This window comes from Protopterus annectens, chromosome 1.part0, assembly GCF_019279795.1.
Source record: "Protopterus annectens isolate FY-2018-M chromosome 1.part0, PAN1.0, whole genome shotgun sequence".
Classification (NCBI taxonomy): Eukaryota; Metazoa; Chordata; order Ceratodontiformes; family Protopteridae; genus Protopterus; species Protopterus annectens.
Genome location: NC_056725.1, coordinates 918,356,180 through 918,383,679, shown reverse-complemented (window position 1 = coordinate 918,383,679; position 27,500 = coordinate 918,356,180).

The window sequence follows — 27,500 nt, the reverse complement described above, 5'->3', positions numbered from 1 at the left end:
CTCCTCAATTACAGCAGGTAGTTCCAGTTCAGTTGATCAAATAACTCCATAGTTCATTCTCAGTGTAGATTTACCACATAAATAGAAATCATAATGTGACTGTAACTTACCTAACCCAATTTCCATAGAGAAACCCCCCACATTAGTTCATTGAAGTATTATATTGCAAATATGTCATTTTGTTTTTGAATTTGCATGTCAGTCTTCTAATCCAATAACCGAACTAGCTTTCTTAATGAAACTGTTGTACTGTACAATATTCAGTGATAGCATTCTTCCAAGTCCCATTCACCAGGCTCCATCTTAGCTATGCATCTTGTATTGTGGAAAGTAGGTTGTTGTTGTTTCACTGTTATCCTTTTAATCCTTTTTTCTTTTTGGATGGAATGTAATCCATCCAGTTGTACTGGGGATATAAACTGGGATGTTAAGCAGACCCCTGATGAGGTTAAGAATGATAAAGTGGGGTGGGAAGGAGTAGAACTGAAATGTAATTTTACCTTTTGTACTATTGTATGAAAGCTTTTTTTGTAAAATGTTAATAAATAGGGAAATATGATAAAGAGAATAAGATATTTGCTTATATTAAAAAAAAACATTATCTTAACTAGCAACAGACCTACATGCAGAGCATACTAAACTATGTTAAGTTATCATGCTGTGCATGTCTCTTCACATGGAATACAAAGCAGAGTGGAATAGCACTGCGTTCAACTCATTGAAGAGTTTGCAATTCTTTTTGCAAGTCCCATATGTAAAGACTTGTTTGACAAGGAACATATAAAGTCTGATAGTGGGTGTGATGGTCAGGATATGAATTACAGGTTGGAGAAGTAGGATAATTTTAAATAAGGAACTTAGCAAAGACCAAACAGGTTTTGACAAGTGTGCCCTTAGAATAGTAGCCCTGGCTTTTGTTGAAGAAGGATCAGAGGGCTAGGAGTGTCGAGGGTCCATAAGTCAAAATAGAGAAAGGCCAGATAGTTCCAAAGCCCAGCATTTATTAGCCATTAGGTTTAAACAGCTTAAGTTGAAGGCAATTTCTAGAATGTGTGGTTCAGAGTTGCAAAGAGTAACAGATGATTCACTTCATGTTTTGATGAATTTTAGAGGACATATGCTTGAGGACTAAAAAAGAACCCCACAGCTCACATTAAGTGTTGCGGTAACAAGGCTTTGTTTTTGTGATGAGGTATTTTGTGATTCAGAGACACATTTGTTGCAATGAGAATAGACTTCATTATCAGCTAATTTGCATGTCTCTGGAATGCTGTTAAATAACCCAAGTGCAGATCAGAACTTTCCTGCACAGGCACACTCCCATTCACTCATCTTCACACAAAATGGAAATTCAAACGTCCACATAGATGCACACACCACATGTCCCATACCTGCCTCTGTGTCATGAGAATGTCCCTGATTTCTTTTTCCTGCACTCATAAATAAAAAGTAAAAAGGTCACGTAGACAAACCAATTAGTAAAAACTACAAGAAAAACCTAGCCAAGTTAGAGTTTTCACTGTTTGAAACTTTAAACCTCCTGTAATAGAATCCCATGGGATATATGCAGATGATCCCTTAAGGACATCAAGTGCTTCAGCTATATGGCTTCTGAATATCCATAATTATTTTACATTTTCCTTTATAAGTCTTTATGGACAGATTCATGCCATTATGATTCAGGCTGAGAATTTGTGGCAATGATTTGAATTTATTTATTCTTAATCTGATTAATGTTTGTAAAATGATAGTGAGTGTAATAACTTTGTAGGTCTTGTTTTTGCAATGTATATTATAATCTGGTTTTGTGTGGTGAGTTCCAAAAATATATTCATGCCTATGCACTAAGTCTGTTAATGACTGTATTATGACAGATGATTTTGAAGTTTTTAGTCAAGTAAGGGAATATAGTTTTCTAGACGAACTTGTATTTAGTGTATTCTCATTTGATATATATATATATATATATATATATATATATATATATATATATATATATATATATATATATAATTAAGAAGACATCAGCGTCTAAACAATAGCCTTTCCAAAATCTGTGATGAGATCCACAGATAACATTCTATAAGTGGAAAAAGTCCACAAGTTATGAGTGAATTATCCATTGAAGGATTTTGACAAGGGGGTTAATATGAAGAGAAGTTTAAAGTTCTGTAACACAGGAACTACCCATTCTGTGATGTCTTTGTTGCTAATGATTGCCAAAAAATGGCTAAGAAATAAAAGACCATCAATATGATTCTGGAGTCCTAAGCACTCAATCAGTCATGAGGGATTTTGGCACCCAGGTTGATAACAACCTGACTTTTGACCACCATGTTGCTTCTGTTGTACGGAAAGCCTTCTACATGGCCCACCTCATAAGTAAGGGTATCTCATCCAGGGACAAGGAAGTCATAGCATCTCTGTATTCTTCCTTTATAAGGCCCATTATTGAGTACAATGGCCCTTTCAGCATGTACCTCACAAAGCACATGGAGCAGCTGGAGAGACCACAGAGGTTCATCACCAAGAGAATCCAGGGCCTCAAACATCTACCATACATAGATAGGCTAAAAGCCCTAACCCTCTACTTGGTTTCATACAGACTCTTCAGAGGTGACCTCTGTCTGGCATACAAGGTGTTCACAGACCCCACCTTGATGGGACAGCTGCATATCTGCAAGTCAAGTTCCACTTGAGTAACCTGCACAGGCAGCCTCAACCTAGTCTGTGACATCAACAAGACTTGTTGGCAGGACAGATTTGTGTCCCAGATACTCCCGCATCTATGGAACAGACTCCCTTTCCACATCAAGCAGAATACCTCTTTATCCCCTTTTAAGCACAACCTGGATAATTGGATGGGAAACAGAAAATATACCCCTGGGATTCCACCCATGTCCCTACTGGACAGGGACATTGGGTGCTCATTTGGCTAAACATGAGCTAAACTCTTGGCTAGGCTTATAAGGGCCTCAGGGTGAATAGCCTAGTAACCTCCTGTGATCCTATGATCCTATGATAGATAAAGTACAATTGATGCCAGGCAATGCTCACAACCTTTACTTCCCCATGTAATACCTGTGTAAGTGTGTAGTGTTGACAACAGTTGAAAGTGAAGGACTGTCAACATAAGTTTGGCACCTGTAATAGAAAAACAAATGTGTAAAACATGAATAAATGTCAGATACCTGTATAACTGGTACTTGTAAATGTACCTAAGTAGAATGTGTGTGAGTTGTCTAACAATGCCATCAATATCTGACATGACTGACATCTGTAATATATACTTACGTAGTGTCCCAAATAACCTGCCCCATGCTACTAAAATACCCACTATAGAAAATAAGTCCAAAAAGTATGCTTATGTCTATATTCTCACAAGTGAAGTAATATACATGACTGAAAGCAGTCTCCTTACCTTCAAGTTCCCTAGCTACATGGTTACATTTCAGCAGTCCAAAAAATCTACTTCTCCCTACATTCTCACAACTGGAGCAGTAAGTATGACTGAAAACAGTCACCTTACCTTCAAGTTCCCTAGCTGCATGGTTACCTTTCAGTGTAGATTCAGCCTTCTGAGCACTCTGAAGATGCAAATGGGGGTGTGAACTCATTAGAACTGCTGAATACCAAACTTTTGACTTTGTGTAGCAGATGTAAACATAGTGTAGCATCTACACCACTGTTTTTTGTCTTTTTTTATTTTTGCCTCCACACCATTGTTAGGTACAAATGGCTTGTAACTATGAATGATTACTCTGACCGAAGCATATCTCTCAATCTCTAAGCATAAGACATCTGGACAAGATGTAAAATAATAGGGGCAAAGGCCCATAAATAGGGTCAAATTTTAAATATTGCTGTTATAAATGTAAAATGTTACTAGACTAACAATATTTCTCTTAGCATGCATTTCCTGAAGGATATTAAGACTGAAACTCAAATGTATGTCATTTTTAGTGGCTTCAATCCACAGTGATTTGCCAAAAACATAATTTTTTGAGGAACAGACCAAATCTAGACACTGCAAAAATCTGGACAGTTGAGAAGTATGGACTGAAGCAAAACACAGCAAAGCAAGGCACCACTTCCTGAACTGGGTGTGTCAGTGAGGATACACTTACAAAGAGTAGAACTAACTGCACAGTTTCCTAACTTTGCTGGAAACTGTTGCTCGCAGTCATGTATTTATATCACACTCTGAAAGAAAATTTTATGTCTGAATGGAAGGAGAAGGCAGACCTCTCTTTTGCAAACATATAAATATTATGTGATCACTCATTCCTCTAAATATGTTATTTACACATGTAAAATCAACAGAGAATGTCCAACTGCATGAATTGTTTAATACTGGATATAAAATGGAAAGTCCTTGTAAGCACATTAATTGATTGCTGTTGCAAGACTTTGTCTGTGCAAAGAGAGATAACCCCCTACAACTGTGTTGTGTAAGTGCAATAATCTGATGGTTCAAATACAGAGCTAATTGTATAACCTTTGTTTCCTTTTTTTCTTTTACCATGTGTGCAGCAAATGGCATAGTGCAAAGTGCAAACACAGTTCACTGCTTAAGGAAAAAGTAAAAAATGTAATTTCATATTTGCCTTGTGGAGCGCAAACACGCTTAGTGGCACTGTGCGGCAGTCAGTACCTGAATGGCAGTGACTGCAGAAATTCTACCTGTTAGCTGACTGTGTGGCACAAAGTGTAAATATAGTGAACTACAATCAAAAGAACAGAGGTAAAGCAGGGTTCAAGTTTCACATTAAAGATTCTTAGTGAGGGGATCATAATGAGTACTTACACAACTAAATATTGCCATTTCCTTGTGCATGTTGCTTACCTGAGCACAAACATGGTTCAATGCTTAAGGAAAAACTGAAGAATTTAATTTGGTTCATTTTCCTTTGCACAAACATGCTCAGCAACAATGCGTAGCCATCAGCGTTCTGGACAGTACTGAGTGTGGAATATACCTAGCTTTCACTGTGGCACCAGGTATAAGTGCATTGACTCTATTATCAGAACACTGGTAAGCCAGGATTCAAATCCAGCAGACTCTACTCCTTAGTAAATGTGTCCCACTGTCATTTCTCACAAAACTTTGATTATAAAGGTAATACTATATAACAATTGCTATGTATAGCAGGTTGATTGACAAAAAGGTATCGTTACTGCTTGCATGCATATACTTTTGTAGGTATCATAGCACATTAAGGGCTGACATATGAACCCCATTTTATTATTTGTGTAACTGCTTTAACATAGCAATGATTATTATGTAATAAAAATCCAGTTGCATATCTCTGATCGACATTATAATTTATTGAAAATAATCTAGACCCCTCCAATAACCCTATTATAATTGTAAAACAGAATGTATTGTGAGGCATGTATCATAACTCTAAACTCTATTACTAAAGTCACGCAAGTCTATCCATATATTAGTCCTCCATCACACCTGAGAATGCATAAGCCATGACCTTGTCACTCTTTAAGCCATACCTCTCAACCTCTTAGACCAAGAAATCCAGACAAAGCCATAAATAATGGGGGGGGGGGAGGCAAAGGCCCAAAAATAGGGATACGTTTTAAATATTTATCTTGCAGACTTAGAAAGTTAATAGAGTAACATGTTTTGCATTAGTATGAATTTTCTGAAAGGTATGAAGTCTGTAAACTCATGTGTGATATAAATTTTTGAATTCAGTCCTCAGTGATTTGAGAAACAGACCAGAAATATGAGGCAAAATCTGGACATTCTGTGAAAATCTGGACAGTTGAGATATATAATAGGCTGTATGTCTATAATAACCATGGCTAACAAACACTTCTTTGGCAATGAGGAATACTCAACAATGTAGAAATGCGTGCAATCTCTTTTACACAGGTATGAATCACACCTTGTACAAATTACTTTTAACAGTGTGTAAGTCCAAACAAAATATGTGCCAAATAAGCACTTTGATCCCTCCAGAGTCAAGGCTTAAAAGCCACGCCATTGAGCATTCATTGTTGACCATTTGACAAAGAGTAACCAGGTGTAGCTGCACACATGCCAAAAATCACTGCCAAGTTTCACATCATTATTGCTGTTTCATAAACTCCCTTTCTCTTTGTTTGACAATGTTTCTCTTTGTTTAACACTGTACAAATGTAGTTGGCAAGGTTGTGCATGTTTGCACATGGTTCATAAAACACAAGATCACAATTTGGCAGGAAACCATTACTACTGTTATTGGAAGACCTTTGTAGACATGGTAGGCAGTAGAAAGGCTGGTGTCAAATTAAGGGCACAGTGGTTTGGTGTGGAGGAGTCAGAAATCTTTGCTGCACTGCTTCTGAAGCACTACAGATGAATGCTGCAGCAGGGGGACTAAACTGGGTCTCAGTGCAAAATAGAGGCTTGGAACACCCTAGCAAAAGCTGTTTCTAGTGTAACTGGTATACAACCCACTGTAAGGAGCAGTGCAGGTACCACCACAGTGGCTTTAAGAGACACAAGCAGGCACAGCTTGACCAGTGGCTGTATGAGTTTCAAACTGATAACACCCTCTAGCTGTGTAAGTATACAGATTAAGAAACCTGATATGATACGCAGTGGTGGAGTTAGCAAAGACTGGTATGGATAATGCTTTCATGACTCGCTTCTTTCATTCTTGATTTTACAGCTGCAGAGGGAATCATGGTGAATAGGGAGACACATGCTGACAGATTGGTGTGACCCACAGAGGCAAGGGGTATGTCTGTAACACAACTGCCCCTGATTGCAGTAATTATTGTGATTCCATAGATCACTAGCAACTTCAGCATGCATACCTTAACTGTAACAGCAAGCATGTATGCTTTCTTCGGGAGCACTTGCTAATTGTATTAAACAAATGTAACAGTGTATTTAGATTATGTGGTTTCATTTCCTACAAGTGACCTATAGACTGGCATTCAACAAGTATAATTTTTAAAGTTGAAATGCAGCAATATTGTATTTAATGCCATGTTGTTAACTTACTCTCAAGTTAATCCTTGAAAGCATCTATAGAATATGTGCATATTCTAAGGATTAGTTGTAACAATTCACGATCATTTTTGGGATAGCAAAAGATCTATAGTTAGTGTAATAATAAATAGCTATTTATTGTAATAAAGAATGAATATGACATATAATTGTTCTAATCATCTGGTTTCTTTTTTTGTCTTATCCCACCCCTTATCTATTTTTTGAGTTACTTAGAATCACACTGAGGCCATACCTTTCTGCCAACAAACCAAATACATTTCAACACAAGGGACGTGGGGCTACCGCTGTCAGCCTGCTCAGACTCCACTGGCTGCTGCTCCACCAGCACCTCTTTGGTGCAACCTGGCAGTACTGCCCTACCTGGTCCATCATTATCATGCAGCAGTACTGCCCTACCTGGTCCATCATTATCATGCAGCAGTACTGCCCTACCTGGTCCACCATTATCATGCAGCAGTACTGCCCTACCTGGTCCATCATTATCATGCAGCAGTACTGCCCTTCCTGGTCCATCATTATCATGCAGCAGTAGTGCCCTGGCTGGTAGTGCAGTGGTACCCTCCAGAAGTACTGGTGGATGTGGTGATGATATCACCCACCAGGAGTTGTCAGGGATGGTACATTATCTAACAGAGAGTAGCCCTTGTGCCTGCATCAGCTGACTGGAGAAGTTGCTCCTAAAAATCAAAAAGAGACTCATATGTCAAGCATTTTCACCGGCAACTGAGGAAGGGGACAGTAATGACAGTTCCAAGGGTGAGGACTAGATTCTCAGTGTTCCCACACACGGGCATGTACTTCTGATGTCCCCTAGCTATTCCTAATCATGGTGTCCCCCAACCTTTTCATGTCCATCACCATCCCTGTGTCTGTCTATTATGTCCTGTTTGCACCTGCTTCCTCACCTACCCTACCTACCTAACCCACACATTCCTAGGTCCATTCCCCAACATCTTTATGAAACCAAAAAAAAAAAAGTGTCATGGTCAGGTGACGATCAGATGTACAAACTTAAGCTTGCATCTTGTTAAGGTTTATAACCCGACAGTACGGGGTGCTCTTAAGGACGGTTTGCCTGCCCATCTATCTACCCATTCTTATACACAGGTATGATATATCTACTTATCAAGTAAACTGTAAGGTGGGCCACAATTGACATAACTGTCAAAAATCCCTTCCGACATGGCACCATTATATTTCACATGCCCCACTTCTTTTTCAAATATATGTATATGAATGTATTAATTATTGTCATTCTTTATCACCTCTAACCTTATCTCATGCAATTCATGATACAGAACAGGACATATTCTGATTGAGAAGACATGTCATACCAACACATCATTAAGCTGTTCATAAATGTGCCAGGAGAGTACTTTCTACATCCTCTACAGCCCTGTGCCTGTCATCACCCATGTTACCTTACCGGAACATACTGTAGCATCTTTAGTAGTGCGATAAATGAAATGTTCATCTAATATGATGTGGAAACTGTTGTCACTGTAAAGAAGCATACAGCCCACACTTTTCAGGATATCTGGCCCTACACAAATAATTAGCATATCTGCTGAGTCATATTAGTCATTTCAAAAGATGTACCACATCTTGTCATTTGTAGCAAGCTATACATGCAATTAACATCTGCTTTGCAGTAAGGCCTGCAAAACAGATACTAGTTGTAGAACTGTATTAGTGTAGGCATTACTGATACAATTTAAGGAAGAGACACATTTTGGTTTAGTCATTGATAGTTACATTTGCAGTCCTGATCGCATTTGCTTAGCTAATGACACCCTGACCCCATTTCTTAAAAAGCAAACCATCTGGATTTGAATTCTGGATCATCTGCACTCTGACTAGAAGTTCATTGCTCTTCCCTGGCTCACCTTCACTCTGACTAGGACATCATTGCTCTTCCCTGGCTCACCTGTGCTCTAACTAGGAGCTCATTGCTCTTCCCTGGCTTACCTGTGCTCTCACTAGGAGCATATTGCTCTTCCCTGGCTCACATGAGCTCTGACTAGGAGCTCATTGCTCTTCCCTGGCTCACCTGAGCTCTGACTAGGAGCTCATTGCTCTTCCCTGGCTCACCTGTGCTCTGACTAGGACATCATTGCTCTTCCCTGGCTCACCTGTGCTCTGACTAGGAGCTCATTGCTCTTCCCTGGCTCACCTGTGCTCTGATTAGGAGCTCATTGCTCTTCCCTGGCTCACCTGCGCTCTGACTAGGAGCTCATTGCTCTTACCTGGCTCAACTTTGCTGTGACTAGGAGCTAATTGCTCTTCCCTGGCTTACCTGCACTCTGACTAGGAGCTCATTGCTCTTACACTCTGTGCCACAGAGAACCCAAGGCAGCAGGTGTATACTGTCCTGAGTGCTGATGGCTGTTCATCGCTGATGAGCCTGTTTGTGAGAAGGAAGACATACTATATTAAATTTTTCATTGTATTCCTTATGTAGAGAGCCATGTTTGCTCGGTGCTTAACATAGTTCAAATGGGGAAGGCAGGGGCAACAATTATTTATGCAATAAAACTTTGACCCAAATATCGTAAATATAGAGTACAGCTTACACATCATATTAACTGCCAGCAATTGCTCTCATAACATACCTTGCAATCCTGATGAATGAAACATTAATAATAAGTAGATGCATTATGAACTTAACCCCAGTCAGGTCAGTTACTATATGTCCCTATTTGCACACTGTGTGGCAATGAGCACCAGTGGGCTTCATCATAAGTCCAAGTTGAATTCCTGAAATTTGAAACAGGCATGCGCTAATACATTGCCATCTTCTATGCAAATCAGCTTCTCAGCGATGAGCTTTGTGAAGAGCAGTTTAGCATGTCTCACTCTGGTTGCTGGGCTGTAATCCTCCAATACATGGACATGCATTCATAAACACAAGAGAAGGGCAGTGGCATGTGTGTTTCACTGAACACATACGTCATGATATTCTTGTGTCTGCAGTAATGCACTTGCAAATGATATATCAGTACTTGAGCCATTATCAAACAGACTCCAGAATTACATAGCTTAATTGCATTGCTACATTTGGTATGTGTTTATACTGACAGTGGATATTGGTCATGCATGATCACATTCCATCCATATTTTCAGTAACTTGTATTAATGTGAACTTACCATCAACTGAATATGAAGGTACATGATTCCATCATTGCACTACTAGTGTTTCTGAAGTGTGTGTGTGTGTGTGTGTGTGTGTGTGTGTGTGTGTGTGTGTGTGTGTGTGTGTGTGTGTGTGTGTGTGTTTGTGTGTGTGTGTGTGTGTGTCTCATCCACACAACATCCTGAAAAACAGGTGCATTTCAGTGTCACTTCTGCAATATGCATTCATGACAGCTTATATCACCTAAGTTGACAGGATGTATTTATAAGTACTTTTGCAATTTGCACTCTCACAATCATATCACACAGTATGGCTTTGCACCTAAGTCTCATAATACGGTATGTTACCTGCAACACTATGATGATTTCATACTCTGTCAAACTTCTGCATTGGTGCTAACATTAAGCACTGTGCTCTTTAGTTTGTGTAACTAGATAGGTAGAGGATGTAATCTCACTGCAGTCAATTTGTTTGTATGTGTGTGTGTGTGTGTGTGTCTATGTCTGAGTGGGTCTGTGCATAGTCAGATGAGCAGGAGTCCAGGCCCTGCTGCCCTCAATCATGTACCCTTCAGAAGGTACATACAATGCTGCATGACTCCACAGCAATTTCATACAGTCCTCCAATGTCCTCTTTTCAGCATATACTGTGGATGACGGCAAGGTGGTTCATACAGCCTACCTTGACCTGGCCAATACCATTCCCCACTCAGGAATCATAGAAAAACTCATTAAGCTAGGCGTCAACCCTTATATCAGTAGGTGGGTTGGAAATTAGCTCATAGATAGAACCCACAGCATGAAAGTAGTTGACTCCAAGTCATACTGTCGATCAGTCATGAGTGGAGTCCCACAGGGTTCGGTCCTGGGTCCTCTCCTGTTTGGTATTTACTTGTCTGAAGTCTAGGCCAACACGAAGGGACTCTGGCTGACAAAGTTCGCAGACAATTGTAAGTTGGGAGCCATAATTAACTCCCCAAGTGATGCTGACACTACAGAAAGGCCTCACTGAGACCAATGACTGGCGTCAGAACCATGGCATTAAGCTCAATGCCAAAAAATGTGTCATCATCCCCTTTGGGAAAAACCTGGTTCCCATGAATTACCACATCGATGGTAGTCCACTGAACACAGAAGGTGTCATAAGAGATCTGGGAACACAGGTTGACAGCAACCTCTCTTTTGACCATCACATTGCCACTGTGGTCAGAAAGCCCTTCTATGTGGCACATCTCATTACTAAGGGTTTTGCATCCAGGAAGAAATAGGTCATTGTCTCCCTCTACTCTTCCCTCATTAGGCCAATCATCGAGTACAATGCCCCATTTGGCATGTACCTCACTAGACACCTACAAGAACTGAAGAGGCTGCAAAAATATCTCACAAAGAGGATATTGGGCCTTAAACACTTGTCCTATATGGACAGACTCAGAAAACTCCAACTATTCTCTGTCTCATATCACCTACTAAGAGGCGATCTCTGCTTGACTTACAAAGCCATGTCTGACCCAGCTCTGTTAGAAATGCTACATCTAAAGAAATCCCAATCCCTCTGCACTACACACTCCAGAGACCTCAAACTTATTACCACAATCAACAGAACAAGCTGGAGGGACAGGTTCATAACCCAGAGACAGCCCATGCTATGGAATAGGCTTCCCATACATGTCAAGCGGAGTGCTTCACTGGCCGTCTTCAAGAGAAATCTTGATGAGTGGATGGAAAATAGAAAATTCACCCCAGGGATCACTCCAGTGGCTCTACTTGACAGAGGCACTGGGAACTAAAGTCAGGTGGAATGATGCCAGGCTAATCCTATGGGCTAGGCTTCTAAAGGCTCCAGGGCCATTAGCCTAGTACACACCTATGAACCTATGTCATCCTCTATAAAATGCACTCTGATAGTGTTAAAGTCAGGCATTTGTGAAGACACTTGCTTTAAGTATCGTATTCTGTAGCTTCTGTAATTAGGTAGTGGTTCTAATCTCACAACAGTCAAATTATGAGTGTTATCATTCAAATATCAGTCTGGTGTCAGTTCCATCCCCAGATAGAGTCAATTCCATCCCCAGATGTGAGTCCACAGCTACGTCAGACACTTTTCCTAACATCTTCTTCTCAGCATGCACTAATGATGTCATCCTCTATAAAGTGCACTGTTACACTATTAAAGTCAAACTTCTGCATTGGTGCTAGGGTTAAATACTATGTTCTCTAGCTTGTGTAACTAGCTTGGTAGGAGTTCTAATCTCATAACAGTTAACCTGTTTGTGCGTATGTCTTCATTCAAATATCAGTCAGAAGTTAATTTTACACCAATATATTAGTCCATAGCTGTCAGATACTCATCCCAACATCATCTTCTCAGCATATACTGATCATGTCAACTTCCATAAAGTGTACTCTAACACTGTTAAAGTCAGACCTCTGTGGTGATGCTAGTCTTACATTGTATGAAATCCAGATTATATTCCTAAACAGGTATGGTGTTCAAATCTGACTTCAGTCAAGTGGTATCTGTGTGTACAGATTCATGCCAGCCTAAGCCTACCTGCTGCTGTCTTCCTTCAACTGAGTCTGGATACAGTTTTACACTGGGATGTGAGCCCACAGCTATGTCAGACACTTCTCCCAGCATCTTCTTCTCAGCATAAACTGATGATGTAATTTTCTATAAAGTGTGCTCTGACAGTGTTTAAATCAGACTTCTGCTCTAGTGCTTTTCTTTCATTGTATGGAATCCAGCTTGTATACCTAGCAGGTATGATGTTCAAATCTGACTTCATTCAACTGGTGTGCATGGATTGGTATTATATTATGGTAACTGTATGATGGTTTGAATCTGTTCTCATTTGACTCCCACTTAGGAAAACCTTTTACATAGCCCACTGAATCCAACACCCCTTTTTCCCTCTGTCACATAACATCCTTTCTCCAGAACACTTAGGATGTCATCATCTCAAATGTGCATACACACATCATAAAGTAGAGCTCTCCATGTCCTCTGCAAGCCATCTCCAGATCACTGGATGTGTGATTTTTCAATTCACTCATCAGTTGGTGACCATCTCCCGTATGGACAGAGGCAGTCTGTAAAACACATATGCACATGCTCCTATTATCTTCTGTCATGTAGAGATAGTGATTTGGGCTAAATGGGATAATAATGGATAGGCTTGTATAGGCTCTTGGCCATTAGCCTAATAATCTCCTATGATCCTATGAACATTGTGGGTGTCGATGTTGTTGTCAGCCACATGTTCTATGTTAGGGTGTGGATGTACTGCAGTCCTACAGCAGTGTATTTCAATCTGGGATTTGAGCAAATGTACTTATGCTTGCTGCTGCCATTTGGTTACATGTTCTTTCCATAACAGCTGTAGTAATATGCCTCCTGAGGACTGAGCACATGGGATGAAGCTATGCATATTGTTGTCTTACTAAGGCATATGTTCTGATAGTGGAGTATATCAACATTCTACACAGTTCTCATTCAACTATCACAGCTGCAGTGTGACACAGGTGTGCATGTGTATACCTAGCATCTGGAAATGTTATCTGACATACAGCATATTACCTCATAGTGATTACACGGGCACAAACTCCTGGGTTCATCAACATGTTGTAATGCTGTTATATACAGAAACATATGACATTTTGAGATTCACTTGCGACCTTGGGAAATGCATTGTATGCACAATTGTGTTGCTATTCACAAGAATTATATAGGTGTTCCCCATCAGCATTGTGTGACTGTCAGGATTTGTGTCATTAACTGTTTTGCATGAACTGCATCCACCTCAGTTGTAATGTGTCCATACATGGTTTCAGGGCCTTTATACACACATTTACACTCAGGAATTATTGATAAACTCACCAAACTAGGCATCAACCTTTATATCACTAGGTGGGTTGCAAATTGGCTCACAGATAGAACTCACAGTGTGAAAGTAGCAGACTCCAAGTCAGACTGCTGAGCAGTCACGAGTGGAGTCCCACAGGGATAGGTCCTGGGTCCTCTCCTGTTCGGCATCTACTTCTCAGAAGTCCAGACCAACACAAAGGGACTCTGGCTGACAAAGTTCGCAGATGACTGCAAGCTGGGAGTCATTATTAACTCCCCAAGTGATGTAGACATCCTACAGAGAGGCCTCACTGAGACCAATGACTGGTGTCAAAACCATAGCCTTAACCTTAATGCCAAAAAATGCATTGTCATCCACTTTGGGAAAAACTCAGTTCCCACTAATTACCACATCGATGGGAGCCCACTGGACACTGAAGATGTTATAAGAGATCTGGGGACACAGGTTGATGGCAACCTCTCCTTCGACCACCACATTGCCACTGTGGTCAGAAAGTCTTCTTATGTGGCACACCTCATTATCAAGGGTTTTGCATCCAGGAAGAAAGTGGTCATCATCTCTCTCTACTCTTCCCTCATTAGGCCAATCATCAAGTATAATGCCCCATTTGGCATGTGCTTCACTAAACACATGCAACAGCTGGAGAGACTGCAAAAGTACCTCACAAAAAGGATCCTAGGCCTTAAACATTTGTCCTATATGGACAAACTCAAAAAAACTCCAACTATTCTGTCTCATATCGCCTACTTAGAGGTGATCTCTGCTTGACTTACAAAGCCATGTCTGACCCAGCTCTGTTAGAAATGCTACATCTAAAGAAATCTCAATCCCAATCAAGCCTGGCTAACTCTCTCTAGAATGTGTAAAAATCTGTTAACCATCTTACTGTGTAATTTAATTTAATCCTGACTTATGCTCGGGATTAACTCTAACCTGTGGAACTTGTTTAACTTGCTTACTTATGTAATCTCTGTAAATAGTCTGTTTGTAATATATAATGCTGGTATTATGTAATGCTGTATCTGCTTACCCTTGGAGCTTTTCTCCCCATGCCTCCGCTGAAAATGTACATGTATCCAGTCGGACTATCCCGGTCAACAAATGTAAAATAAAATAAATAAAATAAATCCCTCTTCACCACACGGTCCATAGACCTCAACCTCATTACCACAATCAACAGAACATGCTGGAGGGACAAGTTCATAACCCAGAAACTGCCCATGCTATGGAATAGACTTCCCATACATCTCAAGCAGAGCACCTCACTGGCCCTCTTCAAGAGAAATCTTGATGAGTGGATGGGAAATAGAAAATTCACTCCAGTGGCTTTGCTCGAAAGATGCACTGGGAACTAAGGTCAGGTGGCACGATGCCAGGGTAATCCTATGGGCTAGGCTTGTAAAGGCTCCAGGGCCATTAGCCAAGTACACATCTATGAACCTATGATCTGTAAATCATCTTTCATGTACTGTTAACATCTGCAATGGAAGTCTGTCTAGGCAACTGTATATGGGACTGAATTAAGACTATTTAGAAGTCAACACCTGTATGCATAAAGTTCAACACAACATCATTCCAGTAACTTATGACAATCTCTGTTACAATTGTGAGTAAATATCAATTTAAACATGTACCTTTTGAAATGAGTAAGTTTAACAGATTTACTAATCACCACAACAGAAATTCCACCAATTGCCTATGTACCTCTCCCTCCAAATCACAAAATGAAAGTGCACTTTGTGAATACCCAAGTTTAAGTAGTATTGTGATATACATAATGAATGAGGTTAACTGAGAAAAAAAACATTGGAATTCCATTCATGCACATCCGCATACATTGCTGCTATGTGCCAAACACTGAGGTGTACCATGTAAACACCAAATAGGTAGCAACATGTGAACATTATTTTCCAATGATCTTATAACATGACATCAGCGCCACTTTCAAATATTGATTTCTATCCATTTAATGATCAGTCTATTGCTAAACTGCAAACTGAGTTGTATATCATTAAGCATTTGTGTGTGTTTGTGTTTATCAGACTGGTTCTACCCAACAATCCTGATGGCTACTTTGAGAAGGCTAAGATATGTGCCCAATCAGACTGACAAGGAAACAACCCAGATGTAGTCCATGTACACAGGATAGGAGCAGAGGATGACAGCCAGACCCAGGAACTTTACTATGATCGATGTGTGGAAGCAGAACACGAAGGAGCATTGAAGGAGAACAGGAATCTGACACACTGGAGTGCAGGTTTGTCCCTGTTATAATGACCTGCATCACAAGGTTGCAGAACAGCTCTGAAAGGAGGGTTGCTGAGGTGCATAGGCAGCCCATTGATCCCTATAGTAAGTACCAACATTCTATGTATACCTGAGCATTGCTATGGATTTTACAGATATATCTCTCTATCATATACATTATATAGATGTTCTTATAACCACATAATCAGCTCATGGTGATAATACTGTCTTCTTAACTATGGTTTTGATTCCCATGTTGTTAATTTATTTAATAATGTGTATAATATCCATAAGTATGTCCTTTGTAGATGTATGTATGCTTTACAACATCTAAGTATATAATTTCACATAGCTTCTGCTCTCATGCATCACAGAAGCCTATGCCTAGGCTGTGGATGACTACTCATTTCGTAGTTTTCTATTCTAGTCCCATTGTGTCACCTATTAGACCATTACAAGTAGGAAGACAAACATGTCTATAAAATTATTACTTCATTCCTATACAATTACACAGACATGTTTATTTAATTGAAAAAGTAATGCCTGCCTCATTGCTTCCACGTATGTGTTTAGTTATGTTTTGATATCTGTTATTCCTTTATTATGAAAGGTCCAAAACTTGTATGCATTTTCTGTATTTATCATTGGGAGTAGTGCTATGAAGGTCTGTTTGCTCATGAAATAGTGAAGTCAATAGTAGGACAACATCATTCTCAAATTTTGAGGGACTGGGGTGGGCAGACTCTGGGTTGGTGTTTGGGTGTGGATTGTGGTTAAGGTTTGAATCTCATGCCCAACAATTTGTGTTCAAAGATGTTAACACCTGAATGTAAAAATGTCAATGGTTTATTGTGCTTATCTAATGTCCTTCTCTAAGAAATGTCTACACACTGTGTTGCAAATGTATATCTTTGTTATTCGAGGAGTAAATTTTTCATACATTCTAGTTTTTTTTGCTTCAGGTGATGAGGAGCACTGTCAGAATAGAGCCACATGCATTGAGAGGATGCAGAGGGTTGAGGATCAATGGAGGGAGAAGGTATGTTAGATTTTTTTTTTACATATTTTAGGGACTGAAAGGTATCTTCCCCTGTTTTCAGGCCTGCATTTTTCACATTAACATGTTTATTGATTAGAATGCAGGAATAACCATCATGCAGCAATTTGTTCAGCACACATTTTTAAATGTACTACACAATATAAATAACAGTTGCTTTTGTCCATCTGTCACACATCTTAAAAGTGGGTGCTTTACATACAAGTGTAAGTGCTTTGATTAGTATTCATGCAGTACAGTTTTGCTCACTGATGATTGGTCTGTTGTATATAGCTTGCTGATTCACAGAGTGAATGGGTGTCTGCTGTGTCAGTGCTCGCACTGCTGTTTGCAGACTGTGTGGCATAGCCTTCAGTTTAACATTGGCATTGCATCTTCCTCAGTCACCATGTGTGTGTTTGTAGAAACATAGTTATAGGCTAGGTTGACTGACAGATGAGCAGATACACATTTGATTACAACATTTCAATATTGGCAAGCATATTTTATAATTTGTTTTTTCACTGTACTGATTGCTGCTTGCTTTTGTAGATAATGAATACAGTTATACACATACAACACTGTTAGTAAGAGATATACTAGATTCTCATAAATTTGAAGTTCTGTTGATAGAACGTATGAAATTGTTTTTAAAGTTGTATGCATTATATTTTATTTATTTATTTTTATTTATTTTACATTTGTTTACCAGGATAGTCCAACTGGATACATGTCCATTTTCAGCGGAGGCCCAGAGAGAAAAGCTCCAAAAAACACATTCAACAAACTGTTATATTTTTACAGTTTAAAGCACAAAATAAACACAAATAAAAAGATTTGTACACGGAGGTAAACAAACACAAACAACAGATATACACAAATTATTACATTTTTACTCAGATGGAAAATTCTAGACAGTCTTTTTAAGAATGATAGGGTATTGAATGCCTAGTAGGCTAACCTGGTAGTAAATCCAAGGAGATCAAAGGATATATAAGTTAAGAAACAAAGTGTAGGCAGAAGTCCTCCATGTGCACATGAGTGATGGATAGAGTTAGTCTGGATTAGGACAAGGACATAACCATCATTTTTTAAAGTACCGAATCAGACTTTTCTTAAACTGAGGTAGAGAGAGTTCAGATGTAAGATTAGCAGGAAGAGAATTCCAAGTTTTGCCAACAGAGTTAGCAAATAGAGATTCTCCGGCTGTGTTGTTGGATTTAAGAGTTTGAACTAATAGTCTTTCAGATGAATGAAGTGCGCTAAGGTTACTGTAGGGGTGATGAGGTTTTTAAGTACGGGTGTATTATCTGGTTGGTACAGGATCTTATGTGCAACTATTAGTTAGTTAACCTGAAGTAGGTTAAGCAGTTCAAGCCATCCTAGTAGATTTAGGTTATGACAATAATGAGTTCTGTAGGCTGCATCGGTAGCAAATCTAGCAATGTGATTGTAGTTGCTAGAAAGTTTATTAAGGTCAGTTTTGCTGAGGTTTGTAAATAGAGGGGAAGCATAGAGGAGGGTGGAGAGTAGATGTGTATGAGCAATTACAGTTCTGGCTAATGGTGTTAGGAAGGGCTTGATCCTATATAGTAAGCCACATTTTTTATTAACTGTTTTAATAGTTTTATTGATATGCAGATCAAATGTAAGGTTATTATCTATTATAACTCCTAAGAGATTGGTTGAGGACTCTGGGGAAATAATGGTGCTGTTGTTGGATTTTAATGTAAAGGTCATAGGGGTAGACCTGCAAGTAGGGGAGAAAAGTAGTAGTTTGGTTTTATTAGGATTTAACATAAGACAACAGTTAAGGAGCCAATTTTCAACTGTGTTAAAAGTATTTTGGGATAGAATTTGCAACTCTGTAGGTGAAGTGTTGGAGCATACTAAAGTGGAGTCATCCGCATATTGAATGCATGTTGCATTTGGGATGACCTTGTACTAATCATTGATGAAAATGGAAAATAATAGTGGACCTAGTATGGAGCCTTGGGGTACTCCGAGGGTGATGGGTAAAAGGGTGAATAGTTTGCTCTGCCATAGAACAGCCTGTTGTCTACCACTGAGATAGGATTGAAACCAATGGATGGCCTGGTCCTCTAGGGAGATGAATTTCAAAGTGTTTATGAGTATTTGGTGGTTTACCATATCAAAGGCTTTTAAAAGATCGAGAAAGATAGCAGAGGAAAGTTTATTATTGTTTTGGTGTTGGTTAATGACATTAGAGGGCTGAGGTTGTACTATGGATGGTCTAAAGACATGTTGGGTGTTGGCTAAAAGATTATTATGGATAAGATAGTTCAAGAGTTGAATATGGATGCATTTTTCCATAATTTTAGCCAAGGGTGACAGAATAGCTATCGGTCTATAGTTTGACAGGTCAGTAGAGCTGCCCCCTTTATGGAGTGGGATGACATGGGATATCTTCCAGATGGAGGGGTTGGACACCAGTTATAGTTCTATTTATCAGGATAGTAATAGGGTATGCTATGGCATCTGCAGCTTTTTGTAGATATTCTGCAGGGAGTAGATCAACTGACAGAGTGATAGGCTTTAGTTTCTTAAGTAATTTTTGGACAAAAGATGTGCAAACTGGTTTGAAGTTAAAGGAGAGTTGAGAGCTGGGTGTAGTGGCTGGAGAATATGGGCATCTGGGGGATAATTGGTTAGCTAGGTTCTGGATGGTTGTTGTAAAGAAGCTGAGACAAATATCATGCTGTCTGTCCTAGATGTTTGTCATATGGCTTTCCTATTGTCCACAAAATTGTCAGACCACTTTTTCTTCATTTTTAACAATGACACACTGTGGCTGCTCATATAAATCATTAAATTCAGACAGTACAATATACTGATATGAGCATTCATATATTTTTACAATGCTAATGACCCATGTGTTTGTGTGTCTAAGCATATAGAATTGTTCAGAAAAGAATACTACTGTCCTGTTTAGGAGTACTATATAGAGGGCCTTTGGCAGCTCTGCCCATAATAGACACGTCTCAGTCCCTGTGTAAATTGCCATCATAATAATATTGTGTTGTGCTATGATATTCACGGGACTGTTCTGCATGACAGATATTTTCTTTTCTCCCCTATTGTGTTGTGCAATTAATCTTTACAGAGCATGATACCTGTGAACGCTCTCCAATCCAAAGAAAATTACATGCACATTGAATGCAACTGCCAGATTCTTCTGAGAATGACAGTGACAATGATGACAATGATGATACCAAAGCACCTGGACCTGCCTCTGCTCAAGACATCATGCTTGCATCCCAGAGGAGACATTGACGTGACCACAATAGAGACAATTGTCAGGAGGAAATCAGGGTGGCCATGACTGATGTGTTCTGAACACAGATGAGGGGCATGATGGGGTCCTTCTTTGAAGATATGGCAGGGGCTATTTGGGATTCTTTCAGGGTGATAGCTCGTGAGATCATTTGAGAGTCAGATCCCAATCAACCTGGTCACTTTGGTCGGTAAACATTGTCTGGCTGCTCCACTTGTGTTATGCTGCAACACAGTGATTGCCATTTTATTGATTGGATTGTATATGGACTCTTGTGCATGCATACCATGTATCTGTCATGCTTATGTGTTATTATTGTGTGACATTTACTTTGGTTTCAATGTGTGCATGACACAAATTAACACATAATGCTTTCCACACACATGCAACTGTTCATGAATTGTGGCAGTTAACCTTCAGCTATTGCTGAAGGTGGTAACGTGTAAACGTGTGCTACTGGAACAGCTGACAGACAACATATGCTGTCCATATGCCATTAATAGCGATGTGATATGCCTTGGATATCTGTTTTTCCATATAAGGTATGTGCAACATACAGACACGTCATTCCACATGTTTTTGGTTGACAGTTGACATGATGTCCAATTGTCATGATGTGGTATTCTGTCATGCTTTGACAATGTTCTCATTATACTTGTGTTACTCAGTGTGTTTTTTTCACATCCATGTGGACAGCCTACTATATTCATTATGCTGTACTGTTACATTTTTGAGCATATTATTATATGGCATTGGTGTATGTATATGCATTGACCTTGATTTTCTGTATATTCCATTTATGCCACAGACAGACATACATACACAGTACACGTGTTTTGCATTTCACATGGCATAAGTGTGTAACATACACACATTCCATTACACATTTGGATGTGTAGACCTACTTGTGTACATAGCAGTGTTTGTTGCTCTTCTGCAGTACTTCTGTTTGGAACTGTGATTGTTTGTTTGCCTTTCACATGCATAGTCATAGGTTTGGTTCTGTCCTCTGCAGTTATCTACCATTGTTAGACCAACATTTGTTCATCTTTGATGTTCTTTGGCTTACATGTACGCTACTGATAGACTAATTGGGTATGTGTATATTTATCCAGTGTGTACTGTGATCCTAGTTTATTACCTTGGAACACACATCTACCATTGTTTGTATACCATCCACGTATGACTGCCACACAGTTTGCAACATGTTGTAACATGGTAGTGCATAGGTAGATACATTTTTCTGCATTTTAACATGCCTGGTATGTATCCCCACATTGTTTGTCAAATTTCCATTGCTTGTATTTTGCAGTGTGCTGTCTGTGTAACTTACCTGTCCTTACTGTTTTTTTCCAACCTTTGTCTGTCTTGTGTTGTGCTATTAATTCTATGGGTATACTGAAAACCAGTTAACCAGTTCTGTCAGGGTATATGTTTCTACTGTAATAGACATTCTAACAAAAAATCAGGTGGAGGTGTTATGATAGGGATTAAAGAAAGTTATAAGACCTGTGATTATTACATGTTCAATGACAACCTTAATACCATAGACTGTGTAACTGTGACAATAAAGACAACCCTGGAATATATAATGGTTGTTGGACTGTATAGGCCACCAAAGTAAAGTGCTGTTGACTTAGAGGAATTCATACATTTCTTGCATGAAACACAGGAGAGAAGAATAATAGTGGCTGGTGACTTAAATTTACCAGAAATAGACTGGAATAACATTGATTCAACAACATTAGTAAGGAAATTATTTACAATGTATGTTCATGAACAACAATTGCTTCAGAATGCAAAAAAAAAAAAAACTACAAGGGAAAGGAACATACTAGATGTTGTTAGTGTTCCCAAAGAAATTACTGTTACTTCATGTCAAGTTTTACTACCACTGATGTACAGTGATTATAGGGTTATAAAGGTTAATTTGTTACTAGATAATTCTGCCAAAACTGAAATCTAAACCACTTTACAGAAGGTTAATTATGATTATATGGTAGCAAAGCAGTCACTATGTAAAATAAATTGGAGTGATGCATTCAGTGGAAAAGCTGCAGAAGGGTTATGAAAGTTTTAAAAGAGAAATCGTTTAGTGCAAAAAATAAAAAAAAAATGTTTAACATCAGGGGGATATACCTCCATAAGAAAAAGATACTTGATTAAGGTAAGAGACAAAAATATAACAAATAGAAAAGAGGTTGAACTACAACTTTGAAAACTGAAATAAACAAGCTGGGCAAACAAATTAAGCATAGTGTGAGACAAGAGCAAGAAAAAAATTGAAGAAAATTTATATAGAGATATTGAATATTAAGGTCTATATTAAATCACCGAATGCTTAAAAAAGCGAACGGTTATTGATCGACCATATATAAGCGAAAGCTTACAATGTTGAAGTGTCAGAACAGTGATTTTTTTTTTACAAGGGAAAAAAAATCGCTGTTCCAACAAAAAAATAAAATAAAAATAAAAATCAATTTTAAACATTACATTAAGTAACCACACTACTTAAATATACCAACTCCGAGACCGCACTACAGTGCCAAAAATGTCAAAGTACCGAAGTGGCCAAGCAAATTCTTTCCCAGGGAAAGAATTTGCTTAACAGTCATTTCGATATTTTGCATTTTCAGCTTTTAAGTCCGACCAAGATGCATTCGAAAGAATGAATCTTTGGTCTTCTATTATAGACCCAAATATTATAGGAAACAATTGTATAGATTCATAATATGTGGCAGGAGTAAAGACATACAAATTGATAAACTGTGGGGGAATTCAATAAAGCCAACACAGAGTGATTTTCCATGCAGGCATAGTGGCACCGCCCCAACACAGAAACCAGCAGCCAAGCAATCCAGTAAACAGATCAGAGGGGTGTGCATGAGCATGCGGACAAAGAAAGTTCCATGGAATGTAAATCACCTCTTAAGCTGGTGAAATCCATGCAAATGATGGTGATTTGTAATCCAATAAGCTGATTGGTACCCATGTAGCAGGCACATTGGTGTCAGAAATGTACACAGAAAGTAACCATGTACAGAAAAGTAAAAATTAAACGGGGGCTGTAAAAGCTCAAAAAGAAGGTTGGCTATTGCAATGTAGGCATGGAAATTGCCAAAACTATGCCTATTGAGTCCAAAAACAAATGCAAATCACTAAAAAATATTATTTTTTTTTAATACACATATTACGTTTGCGTGGTGCCCAGCAACACACAAACATGTGGTTATGCAAAAAAATAAATATTAAAATGTTGAAAAACTGAAAATAAGACATTTGCAAAAGTAATGCATTATACTGCCCTGCATGCAGAGTGTAAGGATCTGTATGCAGATGAGCTGGGGTTACTGAATAGCAAAAAATGGGCCACTGTGTCCGCAGATAAAACCTGTGTGGGGTGGGAACTGTGTTGGTGTTAGTAGAACAGGTAGCTGACATCAAAAGGGGGGGGTGTCATGCTGTGTTTAAGCGGATTGGAGCTCAGAGGTGCCGGTTGTGCTCAGCTAAGCACAACTAAGCAGGGGTGTGTCTTGGGTGCTGCTAAGCTTTGTTTAGCTACAGGGGCATGTTTTTTTGCTGGTTTAATCTAAGCTGAGCATGCCTGTGCATGGGGGTGTGTCTAAACTGCTGACCACTGTTTATACTAACAACGTGGGTTTGCACGCCGCACCCCAGTTCTTAGCAGTGAAAGAAATAAAAAAAAAAAAAATACAAAGAAATAGCCTGGGAAAGCCAGTCAAGTATGTTTAAATGACTGATAAGCCATGTTCCACTGACACTGCACCATTCAAAACCTGCAATGACAGACCTGGCAGGTTGAATGCATCATAGTCAGCCAATCATGCAGGCTGCATCTGCAGCACACCACTATAAAGTATGCATACAACCTTCAATCTGATTTTTCCCACATACTGTGTACCATTGGAGTAGACACTTGGGAATTATAACTGACAAAATGATAGGGGCTGCTGCTGCTCTGTTAAATCTGTATCTGCTAGACCCTGAGGTCAGTGCTGGCGCTAATGACAATAGGTCTAGACTGAGAAAGAGAAGAGTGTTCAGGTCCAGGGTAACCTTCCAGGGGCTACATGAGCTGAAGATAGTAGAGTGCTGTAGGGTGGACAGGGGCATAATACAAGAATGCACTGAGCTTTGCCACCCTCAACTCAGACCTAGAGCCAACAGAGGGGACACCATCCCAGTTGGAACAAAGGTATGTGTAGCCCTTAGAATACTAGCTACAGGTAAATTTCAAAGACCTAGTGGGGACATGATGGGGGTCTCACAGGCATTTTCACCCAAGGTACTCCACCAGTTCCTGGATGCCACACAAACACATGCCAGTGAGCACATATATTTACCCCACACCCCTGAGAAGAGGGCCAGAATATGCATCGCTTCCACCATGTAGCACACTACCCTGAGGTACTGGGTGCCATAGACTGCACTCATGTGCACATCAATGCACCACCTGGTGATAAGGGTAGAGTCTACGTCAACCGCAAGATGAATCACTCCATCAACTGCTAGGTCATGTACAATGCCCAGGGCATTGCCATGAATGTGTGGATTGGCAGCCATGGCAGTTATCACGACTCCCACATCTGGCATGCATTACAGCTGTACTGGATGTTTGCCAGGTGGGACATTCCACATGGCCATCTACTGGGGGATGCTGGCTATGCACTGGAACCATGGATGATGACACCCATCTGAAATGCAGCACACCTATCAAAGAATGCCATAGTGAGGCACACACACAAACTAGGAACATCATAGAGCATGTGTTTGGGCTGCACATGTCACGGTTCCACTGCCTCGATATGTCTGGGTGAGCCCTGCAGTACTCTCCAGCCACATGTGCACACATGTTCACAGTATGCACCATGCTACACAATATGATCCTGCAGAAACAGCTGTGGCAGAAACATCACAAGGAGGGGGCACACAACCCCCCATCAGTGCCAAGGTCCCCACAGCACAGGGGGACTCAGAGGAGGAACCCACTGAGCCTGTCCCTATAGGCAGACATAGGTGTGCCCAGTATGCCCTGACTTTGGCAAAGAGGCAATGCATAGCACATGCACTGACATCCTAGGGACCTTGGGACTGACACCTCACTGTGACTCACATACATAGTAAAATGTATGCCAGCTACACTACACAACCTGTACCTTACCATGTATTGGCTGTGTACTGGGTGCATCTGACAGAGTCAGACCTGAAACACTGTGATCTGAATTACTGCAGGCACAAGGTAAGTCACTCCTCTTTACAACAAATGTATGGGGTACTAGACTATTGTAGCATATGTATGGACCTGCTGCATGTATGCTAGGGAATAGAGTGGACTACTGGGATACCTGCAGACAACTGACAGCTATGTGGGAGAACAGGAGCTCACTGCCCAATACGTTTCATACCATAATAAGCAGTAGGCCCCAAGGCAGCAAAACCCACTGCACTATGTGAGGAAAATGACAAACAGCAGGGTTATAGGACAGATGCACAACTGTTAATGCAAGAGACCCCTACCCCCAACATATCCGTGTTCCCATACAACTGCAGTAACATTTATGTTTGCAAGATAATAGCTTTAGACCACACAATCCCAGGGCTGTCCCAATCAACCTGGTGAGATGTTCCATTTCCCCAATATGCAGGGGTCAATGTGCTAAATATGTCTGCGCTTGATAGTGTAAGGAATTAAACTGCACTGTCTGGTGGCTGTTGTGGCTTAGTGGGCTAAGTACATTGCCATGGTTGATGATGTTCATGGTTCGAGACTGGCTGAACCTACTATTTTGCATATGAGCTACACCTATGGTAGGAGTTCTACAGACTGTTCATATGTCACTATTTGTTACTGCAAGTAAGCTGGACATAGCCAAAGACAGTGGAGGGACAAGGGGCCAGAGATATGGACAGTACACAGCTCTGAGTAACCTAGACAGTGGCTAGTAGAACAGCAGGTTTAACAAGTCAGAGTAGCAGCAGGATGTTAAGGCCGTCACATAACTGTGTCAGTACTTACAACAAGTCAGTGGGCGCCATCATATCTCTCAAATGTACAAAGTTTTGTAGAATGTCCACATTTTTCCCTCATATTTCTTGTCTGTTTTACATAATATTGCAATTTTCTGGCAAATAGTGGCAAATCAATAAAGGTTGACGTTAGAAAATAATGACAGACATTTCAGATGCAGACATCATACCTTTCAGAAAATTCATGCTAATACAACACTTTGTATTCTACCAATTGTCTAAGTTTGTAAGAGAAATATTAAAAAATTGTCTGTATTTGTGGGCCTGTGTCCCACGTTTATATATGGCTTTGTCCAGATTTCTTGCTCTAAGAGATTGAGAGGTATGGGCACCATGTAGCATTATAATACCAATAAACACAAACTGACTGAGGACCAGAGGAGAAATATAGAGTCAATGCTGGACATTCTGTGGAACAGGTACATTCAGAGTTGTGAAGTCTGTAACCCTGTGTGTGGCATTACATCTTGTACCCCAGTCACAGCATACCTACAACTTCATAGAACAACAACTGTGGACAAAGCCAGGAACAGGAGTGGAAAAGAGGCCCACATATAAGGAGAAGGATGAACTACTGGCCAGACAAATGTAGAAAGTGCAGAGTAGAACAGGGCATGCAGTAGCATGGGTTCTTTTCTGTGAATGGAGTCAGTAACTCAAATGTGTGTCAGCAGTTCCTCACATCAATCTATAATGATCTGTCACCGATGTACCAAGAAATCACATTGCTAAATAAAAGGTACCAGACATATGATGCAAAACCCTGTTCAGTCTAATACAATCTGTGCACACCCTGGGTATGACTCAGATATTATGGCTATGACAAAGCTGGGGAATCCCTTGACCATTATATCA